Genomic DNA, 17255 nt, shown 5'->3' on the forward strand with positions numbered 1-17255 from the left:
GAAAAGTAGTATATCATCCGCAAAAGCGGCTATTTTGTAGGTGCGGTGTTGGATATCTATGCCTTTTATGTCAGGGTTGGCCCGTAACCTGCGTAAGAGGGGTTCTAGGGTAAGGACGAATATGAGGGGAGAGAGAGGACACCCCTGGCGGGTTCCGTTTGAAATGGAGAAGGCGTCCGAAATGTTTTGTCACTGTGTTTTAACATTGACAGTTAAGGTGGAGAAAAAGAAGTAATACAGAAAATAGAGTCAAACAGTGGAAACGTTTATTTGCTTATGTCATGACAGCTGATACTGGTTGAGCAATAAAACTGTTTTATTAAGATGTTAGACTAGTTTTATTCTCTACATATATGCTTTTCAGAGAGTTGTATAATATAGGCGACCAATAGGACATTTAAATGGCTTAATATTGCAGGGAGGAAGTATCGCTGTTCAACGGTAAGAGATTGAAAGCTTAGCTTGAAAATGGCCGAGTAATAGTTGCCTTAGTCTAAATGCCGGTACCAATGAGAAAGCTTATATTAGACTAGTTGATCTTTTCATTACACCATCCTATTATTATTACTATTATTATTAAGATCATAGTGCAGAGAGATACTCAGTTAATGTCAGAGATACTCGGTTAATGTCAGAAAAGCAATAAAACGGTTTACATCGTTAGCAAGCGACAGTTACATTACTTTTAGTATGTCTGGTCTGGTAGCAAATGGATGGTTTTGTGAACATTTTGCATTACCGTACAATTAGCGGCAGAACTCATCGAAGTGAATAGATTTAACCGGATTTTGAGATAGTACTCTCTATTTCTAATAAGAAATAAAGCAAAATAAGTCAGGATGGTGTGTCAGGACTGTCACATACTCAATGTGACCGTTGATGTGGAGAATTACACATATGCAAAATAGTGCAAAAGAGTACTTAAAAGAGTGCTTAATGTGGATGAAACTGTCTTCTGTAAACACTTGCCTCTCTTTATAGCCTGTCTAGGCTTTCTTCTGTACACACTAGCTTCTCTATATACACTAACCAGGCTTCTATATACAATAGCTTCACTCTATGCACTAGCCTCTCTATATAATCTAGCCTTTCCGTATACCCTAGATAGTGTTCTGCATACACTAGCCTCTCCGTAGAAGCCAGCCTTTATTCTGTATTCACTAGCCTTTCTTCTGGATGCTGTAGTCTTCTATATATACTAGCTTCTCTGTACACCCTTGCATCTCTGTAAACACTGTGTAAACTAGCCAGTCTTATTTATACACTCGCCGACTGTATACACTAGACTCTCTGAATACACTTAACCCTCGGTATACCACAGCCTGTCTTCTGTATACACTAGACTGTAAAAACTAGCTAGAATACATCAGCCTATCTTCTGTACCCACTAGACTCTCTGTATACACTACCCAGTCTTCTGTATACACTGTCAGCTTGGATGTTTACCCAAGCCTGTCTTATGTATACACTAGTCTCTCTACATGCACTGTCCTATCTGTATACACTCGACTCTCTCTATACACTAACCTCTCTATATACACTAACATCTTTGTATATACTAGCCTCTCTTTAAACTAGCCTCTCTGTGTACCCCAGCCTCACTGTTTACTCTAGCATCTCTGTATACTCAATCCTATCTGCATACACGAGTCTGTATTCTGTATTCACTAGCCTTTCTTCTGTATGCTGTAGTCTTCTAGATATACTAGCTTCTCTGTACACCCTCTGTAAACACTGTGTAAACTAGTCAGTCTTATGTATACACTCGCCGACTGGATACACTAGACTCTCTGAATACACTAAACCCTCTGTATACCAAAGCCTGTCTTCTGCATACACTAGAATGTAAAAACTAGCTAGAATACACCACTTCTTCTTCTGTACCCACTAGACTCTCTGTATACACTACCCTGTCTTCTGTATACACTAGCTTCTCTATATACTGTCCTTTCTGTATACACTCGACTCTCTCTATATACTAACCTCTCTATATACACTAACATCTTTGTATATACTAGCCTCTCTTTAAACTAGCCTCTCTGTGTACCCCAGCCTCACTGTTTACTCTAGCATCTCTGTATACTTAAGCCTATCTACACGAGTCTGTATTCTGTATTCACTAGCCTTTCTTCTGTATGCTGTGGTCTTCTATATATACCAGCTTCTCTGTACACCCTAGCACTGTAACAGAGACAGAACACCAGCAATAAGGTGTATACTGTGCAGGAGGCACAAAAAACCCACTGTAACAGTGCTAGGTTCCCAAGCAGTAAAGGCACTGTCCCTGCCTATCGTCCTCTTTCCCTGAACACCGCAACACACTATACAAGGCCACCACGCTGGCGGCCTTTTATAGTGTTGGGTGTGTACTAAACAGATGGACTAGTGTATACAGAAGATCGGCTAGTTTATACAGAGAGACTAATGAGTAAAAAAAGACAGGCTAGTTTATACAGATAGGCTAGATTATACAGAAGGTCCTGGATGGAGGCTAGGGTATGCAGAGAGAGAGGCTTGGTTACACAGACTTGCTAGTGTATACAGACGGACTAGTGTATTACAGAGGACCGGCTAGTTTATACAGAGAGGTTAATGAGTACACAGAAGACAATCTGGGGAATTCAGTAAAGCTAGGGTATGCAGATAGGCTGGGACACCAAGACTATTGTAAAAAGAAGGCAGGTTAGTGTATATAGATTACGGGCACGTGTATACAGAAGACAGAGAGGCTAGTCTATATAGACTGGCTGGTGTACACAGAGAGATAAATGTATACAGAAAAGCTAGCATGTAAAGCAGACAGGACTTTATTTTTTGCTAATAAAGTAGTTACTTCTGAAACATGTAAAGAGTTACAGTGCTTTTTTCATATTTTGGTGCTGTTAAAAAGTGGTGTGTTGTCAGTGGTGATATCAATGTGGAGAACTACAAATATACAAAATAGAGCAAAAGAGTGCTAAGTTTATTTTGTTAAGTCATTGACTGATAGACGTTAAGTAATTGGTAGTTATTGGTTTGGCAGTACATGGTTTATTTTGATGTAAGATAGTTTTATTCTCAACTTATAGCCGAGTTTTACACGACTTTATTATTAGCATTATTCGCATTATTCATAATTATTATGCAGAGTGTAAGTATTGCAGTGAGACGAAATTGCTTTTAGCATTGTTAGCAGACCAATAGGACAATTTACATGACTTAATATTGCAGAGCGTAATTTAACAGGAAAGAGATCCAAAGCGTTAGTTGCAGTAGCTTCATAAAGCTGAGAAATCGTTGAATTACTCTAAATTAAAAAAATGTTCCGGTAGCACTGAGAAGATGATATTAGATGAGTGATCTGCACATTTAGTTTACTATTGCAGAGAGATACCGGCTAAATGTTAATATCTTAATATGTGCTGCGTGTAAGGAAGAAATAAGATGGTTTGGTGTGAGTTGGTTTAGCAGGATTTAGAGATAGTAATCTGTTTATTCTAATAATAAATATAGCAAAATAACTCAAATTAATATTGAGACAGTATATACAGGTCGGGTTTAAGTGGAAATAAACGAAATAACCGCAACGATGTGTAGATTTTTATCGTTACGTGTCTTTAATCATGTAGTGAATTTACCCCAAATATAGGATGAGAAAGGATAATAACTGGCAGAGGATGACATGGCAAAAAGACAAACTGCATTAGAAATGTGAAAATGAATTAGAGATGAAATCCCCATTGGTTACTATACTGTTAACACGGCTACGTACAGCAAAGTGTGAGCTAAGCAGCTAAATATTCTGCAATAACAGTGATTAAGTATTGCAGTTGAAAAGAGATCAGAAGCGTAAGTTGTAATAGCTTCAAAATGACTGAGAAGTTATTTCATTACTCTAAATGTAAAAGTTATCCCGGTAGCACTGAGTGGACTAATATTAGATGAGTGATCGTTGTAGTACAAATTCAGTTTCCTACAGCAGAGAGATGCCAGCTAAATGTGAGAAGAGCAATTAAACTGTTCAGGTTGCATTGCAATACTATTAATATGTGCAGCGTGAAGCAATAAGATGGTTTTGTATTATCCTAAAATTAGCAGTATACGTAATAAAGGTAACCTGGATGTAGACATAGCAAACTCTACAATCTAATTTAGCAAAATTAGAACGGATAATATTGACACAAGTTTAAGTTCGAGTTTAAGTGGAAATACACAAAATATCTAGCTTACCTTTACATTGTTCAATAGAGCGTTGCAAAGGCAGAATGTCGGAATAGCAATTAGATGAGATCATTCCATGAAATATCAGCAACGACGTGACTAGATTTCTATCTTTTTCAGGATCCTTACGTGTCTTTAGGGATGAGAAAGTATAATAACTGGCAAAGTATGACATGGTAAAGAGACAAATTGCATTAGAGATGTGAGATAGACATGAAATGTCAATCCCCATTGGTTATTTACATGTAACCATTAATACAGTTAACGCGGCTACATACAGCAAAGTTTGAGCTAAGCAGCTAAAGGGTATACATTATTTAAGAGTAAATTGACGTAGCTTGAAAATTCCAACGTGTAAATCGTTCCATTAATTTTGTTACGCACGAAGACGGCTTACACTGACTGTTTTCCGTTTCCAGCGGAAAGAGAATCCTAGTAATTTATCAGCTAAGTTAACTCTGAGATTATGATTAATTTCACAGTTCCATTACGCGGTCCTTTTCCACTGGTATAGTCATAATGTAATATCAGTAATTACTATCAGTAAATGTTAAAATTGTAAGACGGTTCACGGTTAAGTGGAATTGATATGGATTTAAAAGCGGTACATTAATTTTCTGATGCATATGGCAGAAAGGCTTACACTGCTTTTCTCACATTTTGCTGCGGTAAAAAGAAATGTTTTGTCACTGTGTTTTAACATTGACAGTTAAGGTGGAGAAAAAGAAGTAATACAGAAAATAGAGTCAAACAGTGGAAACGTTTATTTGCTTATGTCATGACAGCTGATACTAATTGAGCAATAAAACTGTTTTATTAAGATGTAACTAGTTTTATTCTCTACATATATGCTTTTCAGAGAGTTTTATAATATGATAGGACACCAATAGGACATTTAAATGGCTCAATATTGCAGGGAGGAAGTATCGCTGTTCAACGGTAAGAGATTGAAAGCTTAGCTGCGTTAGTCTAAATTTAAAGGATATGCTGGTACCAATGAGAAAGCTTATATTAGACTAGTTGATTACACAATCATAGTGCAGAGAGATACTCAGTTAATGTCAGAGATACTCGGTTAATGTCAGAAAAGCAATAAAACGGTTTACATCGTTAGCAAGCGATAGTTACATTACTTTTAGTATGTGCAGCATGTCTGCTAGCAAATGGATGGTTTTGTGAACATTTTGCATTACCGTACAATTAGCGGCAGAACTCATCGAAGTGAATAGATTTAACCGGATTTTGAGATAGTACTCTCTATTTCTAATAAGAAATAAAGCAAAATAAGTCAGGATGGTGTGTCAGAACTGTCACATACTCAATGTGACAGTTGATGTGGAGAATTACACATATGCGAAAGAGAGCAAAAGAGTACATGGTATATTTTGATGTATGATAGTTTTATTGCATGCTTGATGTGGATGATTAAAATCGTATAGTGAGTATAATCTATATTAGCATAAGAATGAAAAGGCATAACATGGCAATGAGACAAACTCCATTAGATATGTGAGCTAGATGAAATGATGTCTCTGTATAGCCCAGATTGTCTTCTGTTATCACTTAGCCTACCCTCTAAATTCACTAGCCTCTCTATATACACCAGCATGTTTACACTAGCCGGTCTTCTGCATACAATAGCCTGTCTTCGATATACACTAGCCTATGTTCTGAATACCATAGCCCGTCTTCTGTCTTCTGTATACATTAGTCTCTCTGTATAAACTAGCATCTCTGTATACCCCAAACTGTCTTCTGTAAACACTTGTCTCTCTTTATAACCTGTCTAGCCTTTCTTCTGTACACACTAGCTTCTCTGTATACACTAACCAGGCTTCTATATACAATAGCTTCACTCTATGCACTAGCCTCTCTGTATAATCTAGCCTCTCTGTATACCCTAGATAGTGTTCTGCATACACTAGCCTCTCCGTAGAAGCCAGCCTTTATTCTGTATTCACTAGCCTTTCTTCTGTATGCTGTAGTCTTCTATATATACTAGCTTCTCTGTACACCCTTGTATCTCTGTAAACACTGTGTGCCAGTCTTATGTATACACTCGCCAACTGTATACACTAGACTCTCTGAATACACTAAACCCTCGGTATACCACAGCCTGTCTTCTGTATACACTAGACTCTCTGTCTACACTGTCAGCTTGGATGTATACCCAAGCCTGTCTTCTGTATACACTAGTTTACTCTAGCATCTCTGTATACTCAAGCCTATCTACATACACGAGTCTGTATTCTGTATTCACTAGCCTTTCATCTGTATGCTGTAGTCTTCTATATATACCATCTTCTCTGTCCACCCTTGCATCTCTGTAAACACTGTGTAAACTAGCCAGTCTTATGTATACACTCGCCGACTGTATACACTAGACTCTCTGAATACACTAAACCCTCTCTATACCACAGCCTGTCTTCTGTATACACCAGACTGTAAAAACTAGCTAGAATACACCAGCCTGTCTTCTGTACCCACTACACTCTCTGTATACACTACCCAGTCTTCTGTATACACTGTCAGCTTTGATGTATACCCAAGCCTGTCTTCTGTATACACTAGCTTCTCTATATGCACTGTCCTTTCTGTATACACTCGACTCTCTCTATACACTAACCTCTCTATATACACTAACATCTTTGTATATACTAGCCTCTCTTTAAACTAGCCTCTCTGTGTACCCCAGCCTCACTGTTTACTCTAGCATCTCTATATACTCAAGCCTATCTACATACACGAGTCTGTATTCTGTATTCACTAGCCTTTCTTCTGTATGCTGTAGTCTTCTATATATACCAGCTTCTCTGTACACCCTAGCACTGTAACAGTGCTAGGTTCCTGTATTACAGAAACAGAACACCAGCAATAAGGTGTATACTGTGCAGGAGGCACACAACACCCACTCTAACTTCTGCACTGCAGATGCATGTATTGCAGAAATTGAACACCAGTAATAAAGGGTAGCTTCAGGTGTGTACTGTGCAGGAGGCACATAACACCCACTGTAACAGTGCTAGGTTCCCAAGCAGTAAAGACACTGTCCCTGCCTATCGTCCTCTTTCCCTGACCACCGCAACACACTATACCCCCTGAGCTATAATTGGCCACAGGAATCCTGCCTGTTGTGAATTGTGGCTTTCCTCACAGAGGATGTCACATCTGTTCTTATTATATAGAACCTATTATGCTCCTCGTAAACGTTTTCAATTTGGCCGAACGGCTGGACGCAAGTTGCCCCCGGTGCGGGAACATGGGGGGAGACATGAGGCACATGTTTTGGAGGTGCCCGAAGTTGATCCGCTACTGGACGGAGGTGAGTATTGTCTCCTGGGATTAGTTGAAGGAGTTGGAAACCCCGGAAGCAGCCAGATGGCAGTTCTGAGATGCCTATTTCAGGCAAGGAAACTGCTTAGCCTCCAATGTTGGCAATGACTTGTTTTTTTTCGCTTGTTGGCAATTTTTTAAGAACGTTGAGAGTGCCCGAAGAGATCACCTATGGCCCCATCACCTTGAAAGTGCCTGATCTTGTCTGATCTCAGAGGCTAAGCATTGTCGGGCCTGATTAGTATGTGGATGGGAGACCAACTGGGAATACCAGGTGCCATAGGCTTCTTTTTATGTTGTTGGCGTTGACATGTTTTTTTTTTTCCGCTTGTTTCCCAAGGCGATCATCTTGGCATTTGTCAAGAGGGCTGAGAGAGCCCAAAGAAATCTCCTACGGCCACATCACCCTGAAAGCACCCGATCTCATCTGATCTCAGAGGCTAAGCAGGGTCCGGCCTGGATAGTACCTAATTACAGGTGCCGTAGGAATCTTTTTATATTGTTGGCTTTGACCTGTTTTTCTTTCGCTTGTTTCCCAAGGTGACCATCTTAGCATCAGTCAAGAGTTTTGAGTATGTCCCGAAGCGTTCGCCTAAGGTCACATCACCCTGAAAGCGCCCGATCTCAGAGGGTAAGCAGGGTCTGGGTCAGATGGGAGACCGCCAGGGTCTATGTTGTTGGCGTTGACCTGTTTTTTTTCACTTGTTTCCCAAGATGACCATCTTGGCATTTGTCAAGAGGGTTGAGAGTGTCTAAATAGAACACCTATGGCCACATCACCCTGAAAGCGCACAATCTCATCTGATCCCGGAGGCCTAGCAGTGTACGGCCTGGTTAATACCTGTATGGGAGACGATCTGTGAATATCTTGGCATTTGTCAAGAGGCTTCAGAGTGCCCAAAGAGAGTGCCTACAACCAAATCACCCTGAAAGAGCCCAATCTCATCTGATCTCGGAGGCTAAGCAGCGATGGGCCTGGTTCGTACCTGGATGGGAGACAGCCTGGCAATACCAGGTTCCGTAGGCTTCTCATTATGTTGTCGGTGTTGACCTGTTTTTTTCCCTTGTTTCCCAAGGTGACCATCTTGGCATGTGTCAAGAGGATTGAGTGTGCACAAAGAAATTGCCTACGGGCACAACACCCTGAAAGCGCCCAATCTCGTTTGGTCTCAGAGGCTAAGCAGGGTTGGGCCTGGTTTGTACCTGGATGGGAGACCGCCTGGGTTTTCCAGATGCCGCCGGCTTCTTTTTATGTTGTCGGTGTTGACCTGTTTTTTTTGCTTGTTTCCCAAAGTGATCATCTTGGCATTTATCAAGAGGGTTGAGAGTGCCTAAAGAGATCGCTTACAGCCGCATCACCCTGAAAGCACACTATCTCTTCTGATCTCAGAGGCTAAGAAGGGTTGGGCCTAGTTAGTACTTGAATGGGAGACGGCCTTGGAATACCAGGTGCCGTATTCTTCTTTTTATGTTGTTGGCGTTGACCTGTTTTTTTTCGCTTGTTTCCCAGGGTGACTATCTTGGCATTTTTCAAGAGGGATGAGAGTGCCCAAGGAGATTGCCTGTGGGCACATCACCCTGAAAGCGCCCAATCTCCGCTGATCTCAGAGGCTAGAAAGGGTCACGCCTTGGTAATACCTGGATGGGAGACCGCCTGGGAATACTAGGTGCTGTAGGGTTCTTTTTATGTTGTTGGCATTGACTTGTTTTTTTTTGTTTGTTTCCCAAGGTGACCATCTTGGAGTTTGTCAAGAGGGTTGAGCATGCCTGAAAAAATCTACTATGGCTGCATCACCATGAAAGAGCCAAATCTCATTTGATCTCAGAGGCTAAGCAGGGTTGGGACCTTGTTAGTACCTGGATGGGAGACTGCCTGGGATTTCTCGATGCCATAGGCTTTTTTTTTAAGTTGTTGGCATTAACTTATTATTATTATTTTTTTATTCTTTTATTAAGTATAAGTAGAACAACATAAATATAACAGTCAACCATACAGCATGACCCAGGGTCACAATTACATGGTAACAAAAAATAGGCAGCCAAATAACTCTGGGTTCTCAGAGGGGAGTCCTACAGTTTCATACAGAAAAGAGAGAACCCCACCTCCGACATGTAGTACAGTATAACTACTGCAGCTCCGTTCGGACAAATGTAATCATGGAGAACAACTGGGACCACAGTGAACTCCTCATGAACTATGTGAACCAGAGTAAAATATGAGCCGGTCGTGTCCAGAACCCTGGGGTTCTTCTGGGTCCAGAAGGCTAGTAAGGAGACAAGGCATAGTCAAAAGGGAGAACGGGGGAGAAGAGAGTGCAAAGACGGAGAGAGAGGAGGGGGGGGGATGGCGGCGGGGAAAAAAAGAAAAATAAAGACAAAAAGGGAGGGGGGGGGGGAATGGCCTACGTAGGTAAACGTTAGATGTTCAGTCGTTTTCAGGGACAGGGGCGCTGCTCACCTCCCGAATGTAGTCTCGAGTACCAGTAAAATACCTCCAGGGCCTCCATGTAACACTAAATGCCTCTTCAGTGTTGTGAAGGGTGGCAGTCAATTCTTCCATCCGGAGAATATGCTTGACTTTGGAATACCACAGCACCTTGGATGGGAGCTGAGGCTGCCTCCACAGTGTGGGAATGCAGGCCCAGGCGGCGTTCAGGAGTTGCATCGTGAGGGTTTTTTTGTATTTTCGAATAGGCTGTTCGGTCAAGTGTAGAAGGCAGAGGGTCAGAAAGCTCGGCGACAGTTTGCGTAGTCGGGAGCCCTCCCGAGGGCCACACCTCTCCCAGACGCCGTTTCCCCACCACTATCAACTGTCGCAGTTTCTTGTTGGTAAATCCCGGTGGGAAGTCTGGATTACCTATAACCCAAGTCATTGGTGACGGCAGGGGAGCAATGTGTGTGCAGCGGAACAACCTCCGCACAACAGCCAACGTAGCTCCCACTATGGGGTGATCTCTGAGGTCTTTTGGTAGGGAGGACAGGAGCCACGGGGAGGTCAATAGGGGAATTGATCCATCCTCAATCTCCATCTCCACCCACTGCTTGTGTGGGCCATTACAATGCCAATCAACGACTCTCGCTAGCAGAGTCGCTCTGTAGTATTGTCTCAGATCTGGGAGACCCAGACCCCCCTTGTCCTTTGGTCTGGCAAGCAATAGCAAACGGGCTCTGGGCGGTTTGCACGCCCAAACAAAGTCCCGGAGCAGCACCTGCAGTTGTCTGAAATGAAAAAAATTGGGGGTAACCGGATCGGTAATGTCTGGAACAAGTATAAGATCCGCGGGAGGGCCATCATTTTGAATGCATTACAGCGCCCGAACCAGGTCAGTGTTAAAGCATGCCAGTTTCCCAAATCAGATTTCAGTCTATTCAGGAGAGGGACAAAATTTAGCGGGTACAATTGCGCTAAATCCGCTGCGATGTATCTTGAGCCTCCGGGATCGCCTGAAGCCACCGGAGCCACGCCGGCGGGTGAGGTAAGGGGCTGTCATCGGTCCCCTCCCGTCATCTCCCCCCTCGCCCGGGTCTCATTTGGGGCGGTTTCGGGCTTCTGCGGCCCTCGGGGAGCCCGCGGCCGGCTCCGGCCTAGTGCGGCCTACTGAGGCCTAAGGATCCCCAGGGTTTCCTACAGCTGCTGCCCGGAAAGTGCTCCACGGCCGTTCCGGCCTACAACTGCTGCCGCGGTTTTCCTACTTGCTCTGGCCTGATCGCCCACCCCCCCCCTCACGGAGGATTGCTTTATTTTAATTATTTATCTACTTGTGGTTCTCCATCCACATTTGATTGTGACCCCAGCCTGCTCTCCTGGCCCACTATTCCAGGCATCCTTGCTCCAAGCATCCCCTGCAGCCTCATACTCCCTCTGCATACAGACTCTGCTCTGGCTATCTTTGTGTACTCATTTACCCTACTGCAGCAGGGGACTGACAACTTTACATTCCTTCTACCTGGATGATCTTACAATCCTCTCAGATAATAAGCCAGCATACCTCACAAAATTACTACGGCGGAGGTCACCTTGAACTATCTCATGACTGTAACTATAGGGCCACGTCTTGACGTATGCAAGCCCCTCCTAAATGATCTAGACTTTCACCTATAAGGGTCTACCCCCACATATGGAGAGGTAGGTCGGGCCTACACTCAGCTCCTGGCTCCCCCGACCCCACGGCCCTCATTTCGGACAGTAAACCGGACCAAACACAGCTCCATGGGGAAAGACAAGCCCAAAGCACACAAGAGCGGCAATGGCCGTCACCCGGGAGGGGATCTAGATGATTATTTCGGCCATGGACTGTTGTCCTCACAGCACCGACCAGCATCCAAAGGGACGCCGGCCCCTCCATCTCTGGCAAGCTCTGAATCAGCCCTGTAATCTCAGGTGCGTCCCCACAGCCTGCTCTCACACTCTGAGGACACTGCCCTCTCCCCCAGGCTTACCAGAAGCCGCTCTAATGCCTCCCTAGGATCGGGGGATGGATGGGACATGGAATCGCAGATCAGATCCCTGCACAGCTACATGAGGTCTCTACCCACCAAAGCTGACTTTGAACACTGTGTGCATAGGATCGAGGAAACATATCGAAAAGAGATCAATGATTTGAGAAAAGATGTGGGGGTACGCTTTGATGATGTGGATAGCACAGTAGATGGCCTGCGGGACACTATACAATCGCATGATCGGATCCTCAATACCCACACTGTCCTGCTTCAGCAACTCTCATACCAGCAGGACGACCTTGAAAACCGCAGTCGCTGCAACAACATACGTATACGGGGGATACCCGAGTCGGTTGACCCCAAGGATCTACCTGCGGCTGTGACGGCTATCTTCAACCAAATACTCCACGCCCCAAAGATGACCCAATCGAATTGGACCGGGTGCAGCGTACATCGGGTCCCCGCCCCCCTGACCCCTCCTTCATCCGTGACACACTGTGCCGTGTCCATTTCTACAAAATAAAGGAGAACATTATGAGGGCCGCCAGCACGCAGCAGTCGATTCTCTTCAACGAAACACCCATCATGCTCCTCCCTGATCTCTCCCGCCAAACGCTGGCCATGCGGAAATCCTTACGACCCCTCACGCAACTCCTAAAAGCAAGACAGATCAAATACCAATGGCGTTTCCCGTTCCATCTTCGAGTGCACCATGCACCAGGTAAAACCGTTGTATTTCGTACATTGGGGGACCTGCCTACATTTCTCAGTACGCTTGAACTGCCTCAAGTCGCCCTACCCGACTGGCCGTTTACACCGACCACCCCAGGTTTACCCTACACCCCGCAATGGCAGAAGCAAGGTCGCAAGCGCACCCCACGGTCCCCGCAGCTTCAGGATTCCAACGACTGACCCGATCCAGTGGGCCCCCCCGGGCCTGTTTTCTTTTCCCGCCACTGGGGTCCTCCCCTGTGATGGCCTTGGACCCATATGGGTCGAATAACTCACATGCTGATTAACCCTCTTGTTTACAGGTTTTTTGTATATTTTTTACAACCCCCGTTGCTGTGCCCCCTCCTCCCTATAGTTGGGGTGCTCCGTTGTGTTTTTTTTTTTTTTGATAGTTCCTGGACGGATCTCACGACTTGTCTTTGCAATCCACTGCCTACAATGGTCCCCTCTGTGTTGCCCTTGACATACTTTAAGATTATTGTTATGTTTAATCTGATTCCTTCGTAGGGCCTGCTGCATATCCCCCTATGACTCATAGATGTTCTCTATTTTATGCCGGTTTACAAATGCATTTATTGATGACCACTAAGATAATTATGCTTATTATGTTCTTTGGTTTACTCTTTAGGTCGCAACTGATTTTGGTTTACCCGTGGGGCCGGGGTGCTGGGGGCTGCCCGGCTCTGTGATTTTGTTCCACCCCCCCCTCCCCTTACTAAGTTTTTCTTCCTTTTTTTTTTCTCTTCATTCTGTTTTTCGTTGTGCGCCCCACGGTGTTCCTATGATCACTGTGGGTTGCACTGATTTGTGCCTTTATGACAGGCTTTTTTTCTCTATAATGTTTGCCTTTTGGAGCCACCTAGTGGCCTTTTTTTTTTTTTTGTTTTTGTCTTGACTACTCCTCTTTTCTGCCTGACCTATTGGGCCCATCTCCTACCATTGATGTTTACAAATGCTCTGTTCCATGTCCCCCTGTTTGTTGTGCTGGGAGTGGGTTGCCATACCTACCACTGTTGCTACTACCTATGCAAGGTTATTATATCGTCTTTTCTCTCTCTTCTTTTTTTTTTCTCCCCTCCGCCTTCTCTCTGCCTATGCACTCCCACCCCTTCCCCCTCCCTTACCCCCCATGACCATCGTCTATTCCCGTTCCCTACCCCAATGGGGTTTGCCCATAGTGTCACTTATCACATTGATCCTGAGCTCCACCCCTATGATCCCCCATGGCTAGTGACGATTCAATAACCTTCGCTTCCTTTAATTGTAGAGGTTTCAACACACCCGAGAAGCGGAGCCAGACACTTTACCATTTTCACAAAAAGCGTACGAAAATTCTGCTGCTCCAAGAAACACACTTTCGCGCTGGAGCTATTCCAGCAATGCGCAATAGGTATTACTCGCAATGGTTTCACAGTGTTAATCCGCAGGCCAAATCCAAGGGGGTATCTGTTGCCTTTCATAAATCTTTTAACCCGGAGGTTCTGGACTCTCTCATAGATGACTCAGGTCGCTATGTATTTTTGAAACTGAAACTAAACGATTTTCTTTTCACAGTAGCTAACATCTACGTGCCGAACGTGGGCCAGGCTCTGTTCCTCTCTTCAGTCCTCACCAGACTATCCTCCTTTGGAGGGTCGGCTTTCATTGTTGGAGGTGATCTCAATATTGTCCTCTCCCCATCCACAGACACATCCTCGGGTAAGTCTTCTGTTCCTTATTCCACCTTGACACGTATTAAATCACTCCTCCATTCCTCCCATCTGGTGGATGCCTGGCGAGTCCAGCATCCCACAGAAAGGGATTACAGTTATTTTTCAGTTTCACACAACTCCTACAGTAGATTGGACCACTTTCTCATATCGCAATCACTTCTAGACACGCCTCTCCAAACGGCGATCGGTAACCTCCTATGGTCCGACCATGCCCCCATCTATCTGACTCTAGTCCGTCCCCCTGCTGCCCGCCGGGGGGCGAGCTGGAGACTTAACGACAATCTGCTGCGGGACACCGTGTGCGTAGCGGGTGTCTCTAAAGTCATTAAAGATTTCATAGGTGACCACTCCACTGACACAACCTCCCCTTTGAACCAATGGGACACACTCAAATGTGTGATCCGGGGTACCCTTATACAACACGGCTCCCGCCTTAAGAAGGCCCGAGCTCATGACATACGCAAACTCCTTTCTACCATAGCGGACCTTGAACCCCTTCATAAAAAAGAACTGGACCCTACGGTTTTTGTCCAGCTTCCAACGCCCGCAGAGACTTACTCCAGCTCCTAGACGCGCACTCCCTAATTGCCAGGGATAAAGCGCGGAACCACTTCTACTCCCTGGCGAACAAATGTGTTAAGCACCTGGCTAGAATTATTCACCCTAGACCCCCGCGACATTCTATCCCCTTTATTGTCCAATCGGATTATAAGAAAACATTTAACACCTCTGGGATATCTGAATCCTTCAGGCAATACTACTCACAGCTTTATAACCTCTCGCGTGCAACCCCTTTCGATCGGTCCCCCCCCTCTCCCGACCGCCACACAGGATTATATTATGGAGACTGCTTTACCCACTATTGACGATGCATAGGCGACATCCCTAGATGAGCCCCTAATTACTTCTGAATTTTTGCAGGCCATCAAAGCCCCTAAAGTGGGAAAATGCCCGGGTCCTGACGGCTTTACACCCCGGTTCTACAAGACTTTTGCCCCCCAACTTGCACCCCTTCTGACAAAGGCCTTTAACTCGGTAGACAGTCTTAACCTCCCCTCCAAGGAATCTTTATCTGCCAACATCTCTATTATCCCTAAACCAGGCAAGGACCCATCCCAGTGCAGCAGCTATCGGCCCATATCCCTACTCAACATAGATATTAAGCTATTTGCGAAAGTTCTGGCTACCCGTCTGTCCCCTTTACTGCCTAAAATTATTCATAATGATCAAGTGGGGTTTGTCCCTGGCAGAGAAGCGAGGGACAACACCACCAAGACGATACATCTTATCTCCCTGATCCAACGTAAAGGCCTGAAAGCTTGCCTCTTATCTTCTGACGCTGAAAAGGCCTTCGATAGGGTCAGCTGGAGGTTTCTACAGCTGTCTCTAGAACAACTTGGCCTCGGAGCTCCCTTCATCTCTAAAGTTATGTCCCTATATTCACGACCCTCAGCTACGGTCCTAGTCAACGGTACCACATCAGCCCCCTTTGACATTGCAAACGGTACCCGACAGGGCTGCCCCCTGTCCCCCCTCCTCTTTGTCATCATCATTGAACATTTGGCCTGTGCCATACGACAAAACCCGTCCATTCTTGGTATTCAAACTCCGTCTGCACATCATAAACTTTCCCTGTATGCTGATGACCTCCTTGTGTATATTCAGAATCCACACATCTCCCTACCATCCCTACTCAGAGAATTTCAACGTTTTGGTGTCCATAGTAACTTTAAGATCAACATTGCTAAGACAGAAGCCCTCAACATATCCCTCACCCCCTCCACACTGTCCCTTCTAAAATCCAACTTCTCATTTAAATGGCACACCAAGGGGATCTCTTACCTAGGGGTCATTATACCCTCCAACCTAGCTAATTTGTTTTCCCTGAATTATATTCCCCTGCTTAACCGTATACGGAAGGACCTTGAGGAGTGGGGGGGATCTCCCTTGCCCTGGTTCGGAAGGATTAATATCCTAAAGATGGACACTCTACCCAAGTTCCTGTATTTATTTCAAACAATCCCCATCCACGTCCCCAAATCATTTTTTATCTCCCTACGTTCGCTAGCCATCAGATTCATGTGGAACAGGGGCCTCCCCAGAGTTAAATTTAAACTGCTTACACTTCCGAAGACTATGGGAGAAACAGGCCTCCCTGATTTTGAGACTTACCATACAGCTGCTCATATGACTCGCATCATTGAATGGTTCCCCCGTCCTCCCTGCAAGGCCTCGGTGACCGTTGAACAGGACCTTTCTCCTGTAGATCTCCGAGCTCTTCTATGGGGTTACAAACAGGACTACTCTCGTATGACATCCTTATCCCCACTGACTTTGGCCTCCTTGAAGCTGTGGTATAAGACAGGGCTAAACACCACCCTCTCCTCTGATCCGGGCCCCCTGACGTCCCTCTTTGACCATCCTGCTTTACCACAAAGTACAGGGGCAGCCTCCCTAGGATCCTTTAAGCGTACGGAGTGGCCGCAAGCTTGCACATTTGTACATCCTTCTCAGGGGACCCCGGTCCCCCTGGCAGACTCCGGAGATTGGCTCACGGCCCTACAGGTGTCCACATTTACCAAACGCCTACACTCCTCCTCTCAAATAAAGCGCAAGCTTACCAACTTCGAGGAACTGTGCTCGCTCCCAAAAACTCCCAAACACCTACTATCCTCCTTATATAACTTACTACAGACTTTAGCACATGATCAACTCCCACATTACACTAGGCTGTGGTCTGCGGATTTGGGTGAAGACATCTCTGTGCCGGAATGGCAAACCTCTTTTCATTTCACACATAAGTCAACCATCTCCTGCTACTCTCAAGAAAAGAACTAC

The 17255-nt window shown here is 44.9% G+C and overlaps 1 pseudogene; it reads left to right on the forward strand.

Annotated features, from left to right (window-relative positions):
• The first annotated feature begins 7700 nt into the window (after positions 1-7700).
• LOC143949348 (5S ribosomal RNA) lies at positions 7701-7819 on the forward strand (annotated as a pseudogene).
• Positions 7820-17255: the final 9436 nt, after the last annotated feature.

The sequence above is a fragment of the Lithobates pipiens genome, unplaced genomic scaffold, assembly GCF_037356315.1.
Source record: "Lithobates pipiens isolate NorthernLeopardFrog02 unplaced genomic scaffold, aLitPip1_a1.2 Scaffold_30, whole genome shotgun sequence".
Lineage (NCBI taxonomy): Eukaryota > Metazoa > Chordata > Amphibia > Anura > Ranidae > Lithobates > Lithobates pipiens.